Genomic DNA, 5206 nt, shown 5'->3' on the forward strand with positions numbered 1-5206 from the left:
TGGGTAAAACAAGATTGGATAATTTTTCTCATTTTAGCTACGTGAAAATTGGTAACAAATCTATTCCAACCATAACTTAATCAACTTGTATTGTATATTATGTAATCTTAAGATACCATAGACACGTATACAATGTTTCGACCTATCATGTCGACACATCTATATATATTTCGGAACAACCATAGACACTCTATATGTGAATGTTGGAGTTAGCTATACAGGGTTGAGGTTGATTCCAAAATATATATAGTTTGAGTTGTGATCAATACTGAGATACGTATACACTGGGTCGTGGATTGATTCAAGATAATATTTATCGATTTATTTCTGTACATCTAACTGTGGACAACTAGTTGTAGGTTACTAACGAGGACAGCTGACTTAATAAACTTAAAACATCAAAATATATTAAAAGTGTTGTAAATATATTTTGAACATACTTTGATATATATGTATATATTGTTATAGGTTCGTGAATCAACCAGTGACCAAGTCTTACTTCCCGACGAAGTAAAAATCTGTGAAAGTGAGTTATAGTCCCACTTTTAAAATCTAATATTTTTGGGATGAGAATACATGCAGGTTTTATAAATGATTTACAAAATAGACACAAGTACGTGAAACTACATTCTATGGTTGAATTATCGAAATCGAATATGCCCCTTTTTATTAAGTCTGGTAATCTAAGAATTTGGGAACAGACACCCTAATTGACGCGAATCCTAAAGATAGATCTATTGGGCTTAACAAACCCCATCCAAAGTACCGAATGCTTTAGTACTTTGAAATTTATATCATATCCGAAGGGTGTCCCGGAATGATGGGGATATTCTTATATATGCATCTTGTTAATGTCGGTTACCAGGTGTTCACCATATGAATGATTTTTATCTCTATGTATGGGATGTGTATTGAAATATGAAATCTTGTGGTCTATTGTTACGATTTGATATATATAGGTTAAACCTATAACTCACCAACATTTTTGTTGACGTTTAAAGCATGTTTATTCTCAGGTGAATATTAAGAGCTTCCGCTGTTGCATACTAAAATAAGGACAAGATTTAGAGTCCATGTTTGTATGATATTGTGTAAAAACTGCATTCAAGAAACTGATTTCGATGTAACATATTTGTATTGTAAACCATTATGTAATGGTCGTGTGTAAACAGGATATTTTAGATTATCATTATTTGATAATCTACGTAAAGCTTTTTAAACCTTTATTTATGAAATAAAGGTTATGGTTTGTTTTAAAAATGAATGCATTCTTTGAAAAACGTCTCATATAGAGGTCAAAACCTCGCAACGAAATCAATTAATATGGAACGTTTTTAATCAATAAGAACGGGACATTTCATGAGGAGGCTACGAACCCATCCCCAATTCATCCAGAATAGGTGATGACTGATTGGTTGATCTATTCCGGTCACACTACTTTCGGAACTTGAATGGGATTCCATTTCAGAATTTGAGTGACTTGAACTGATGACGAATTCCATTTCGTACGATTGGATAAAAGATTTTTTTTTTTTATGAAATGATTTTGGCTAACAGATGGTATTCTAATTACATAGAATATATATATATATATATATATATATATATATATATATATATATATATATATATATATATATATATATATATATATATATATATATAGATCAAAAGATTTCGTAGATTACGGAGGACTTTGCGGGATATGTCAGGCAAAGTTTAAAGTAACAGATACGATAAGATATGATTTAGCAGATATGCTAAGATATGAATTTTTGTCTATACACTATTCATGCAATCAATGCAGCAAGACGTGTCTTAGACTAAAAATGATAAGCAGGTAATTTCCTGAGGATGATAAGTAGTTAATTTTCGACACAAAATGATAAGCAAAACTTTTGACATGCAGACACGGTCGAAGTCCTGACTCACTAATGCATCCTATCGACTTATCAGTTAGACACACTAATGCAGACCTGGTTCGCTAAGACCACCGCTCTGATACCAACTGAAAGGACCCGTTCATATACATTATAAACGATTCACAATAGTTGATTACATTGCGAGGTATTTGACCTCTATATGATACATTTTACAAACATTGCATTCGTTTTTAAAAGACAAACTTTCTTTACATCGAAAATTGACAGGCATGCATACCATTTCATAATATCCACTATCCAACTATAAATTGATTTAATAATAATCTTTGATGAACTCAATGACTCGAATGCAATGTTCTTCGAAATATGCTATGAAAGACTCCAAGTAATATCTTTAAAATGAGCAAATGCACAGCGAAAGATTTCTTTAACTCCTGAGAATAAACATGCTTTAAAGTGTCAACCAAAAGGTTGGTGAGTTCATTAGTTTATCATAATCATTTATTTCCATCATCTTAATAGACCACAAGAATTTCATTTCTAGTTCTCATAAATATACGTCCCATGCATAGAGACAAAAATAATCATTCATATGGTGAACACATGGTAACCGACATTAACTAGATACATATAAGAATATCCCCTATCATTCCGGGATCCTCCTTCGGACATGATATAAATTTCGAAGTACTAAAGCATCCGGTACTTTGGATGGGGTTTGTTAGGCCCAATAGATCTATCTTTAGGATTCACGTCATGTAGGATGTCTGTTCCCTAATTCTTAGATTACCAGACTTAATAAAAATGGCATATTTGATTAGATAATCCAATCATAGAATGTAGTTTCGATCACTTGTGTCCATTTCGTAAAACATTTATAAAAGCAGCGCATGCATTCTCAGTCCCAAAAATATATATTGCAAACGCATTTAAAAAGGGAGTAATGAAACTCACGCATATAAATATTGTAAAACAGTTAATAAAGCATTTGCATGTATTCTCAGCCCAAAACGTAAAGAGTAAAAAGGGAAAATGAAACTCACCATACTGTATTTCGTAGTAAAAATACATATAACATCATTGAACAAGTGCAAGGTTGGCCTCGGATTCACGAACCTAAATTAATTATTTATATATATATATATATATATATATATATATATATATATATATATATATATATATATATATATATATATATATATATATATATATATATATATATATATATATATATATATATATATATATATATGTTGGTCAATATTTGTCTAACAAATTAGGTCAAGTCATAGTGTACCACAATCCTAATGCTCGAGACTAATATGCAAAAGTCAACAAAAGTAAATTTGACTCAAAATAATTTCCAAAAATCTATACATGATTAATATATAGTTTAAATATCGTCATTTTATATTTTTAAATATTTTTAAAAGATTTATTAGAGTAAATAATATAATTTATTTATTAATAAATAAAATTTTATATTAAATTTATATAATAAAATATACGTATATATATATTAAGTAATAAAATTTATAGGGTTCATTTAATATCATAAAGATAATATGATAGGTATTATTAAAGTAAGTTATTACACGTAGTAAAATATGTTTGTATCACATATTTATTTGATAAAATAATATCTATAATGATAGTAAGTAAAAGTTGTATTATTTTGTAATAATAATAATTATTATAAAAATTTCAATATTTATAATTACTAAGATAACATTATGATAAAACGATAATTCTAATTATGATAACTTTAATATTTACGATAATTTTTAATATTATCTTTAAAATAATAATTCTATTTAAAATAATAATAATAATGATATTTTATAGTAACAATGACATTTCTATTAAAATGATAATTTTAGTTAAAATGATAGTTTTAATACTAACGATACTTTTAATAATAATAGTAATGATAAAAATAATAAGAACGATAATTTTATCTAAATCAATATCTTATAATATTTTAATTTCATCATGATACTCTTACTCATTATTTCATAATCGTTTCGTTTAATAGCTTTTAATCGTCTTTTATATCGTGTTCATAATAATGATAATAATAGTAATAAAAATAATTAGGTGTTACAAATATTTGTTTTAATTACACTAATATTAATAATGATAGTTACTATAACATTATTAACGATAATACTAATAATTATCTTAATGATAATATAGTAATAATAATAATAATAACAATAACAATAACCATTTTTAAATAATGATATATATATTAATAATGATAATACTAATACTAATAATAATAATAATAATAATAATAATAATAATAATAATAATAATAATAATAATAATTGGATAATAATAATAATACTAATTATAACTTTAACGATAATAACGATAATAATAATAATAAAAAATAACAATTTTTAATGATAAATCCATTTTATTGATAAAGATAATAATAATGATAATAATAAGATAAAACTAGAACGACGATAAAAACGAAGATAATAATAATCATTTTTAATAAAAATATCAAAAATTCAATTGATTATAACTTCTAATCCGTTCATCGAAACCATTCGATATCTAAAGGAAAAGTTCTTAATTTTTCGCTAGCTTTCCAAGGACATGCATATCTTATACCTTATCTCAACCGCAAGTGTAACTAATTCAAGATTTAACCTAATCTGTCTAAGGGCAATATCAAAAGTACAAGCATGCATAATCCTAAATACTCGAGCACTAGTCAGGGATACACTATTAGTATGTAAAAGTTAAATTATGAGTACTCACGTATCAATATTGAGATTCAATATTGCAGGAAAGGTACGTAGACGCAACGGAAATGATAAACACTATATTGACCTCACGAGCATACCCATGAACCATACTCAATCACCTCCATAGCTATAACCCATAATTTCCTTAATCCTATCCTACTTGAAAAACAATTTCGAAATCACTCGGACAGCACTCCGTCGTAATATTTTATGTATACTAATAATATCTTGAAATAATACGGAGTAAATATATATATGTAAATCGATTGAGGGAGTTTAGAAAAAAATATTTTCAAGTTTCTATGAAATAATGAAACCTATTGAATTCTATTTATAATAGATTTTTGAATTATTAAAGTGAATTATTAAAGTATGAATTATTAAAGTGAATTATTAAAGTATGAATTATTAAAGTGAATTATTAAAGTATGAATTATTAAAGTGAATTATTAAAGTTAAAGTAAAGTAAAAATAAAGTAAAGGTAAAGTTTAAGTATAGTAAAAGTATAAAACTATGTACGTATAATACGCGTATAATTATATATAATATTAATTTAA

Source organism: Rutidosis leptorrhynchoides, chromosome 11 (assembly GCF_046630445.1).
Source record: "Rutidosis leptorrhynchoides isolate AG116_Rl617_1_P2 chromosome 11, CSIRO_AGI_Rlap_v1, whole genome shotgun sequence".
NCBI lineage: Eukaryota > Viridiplantae > Streptophyta > Magnoliopsida > Asterales > Asteraceae > Rutidosis > Rutidosis leptorrhynchoides.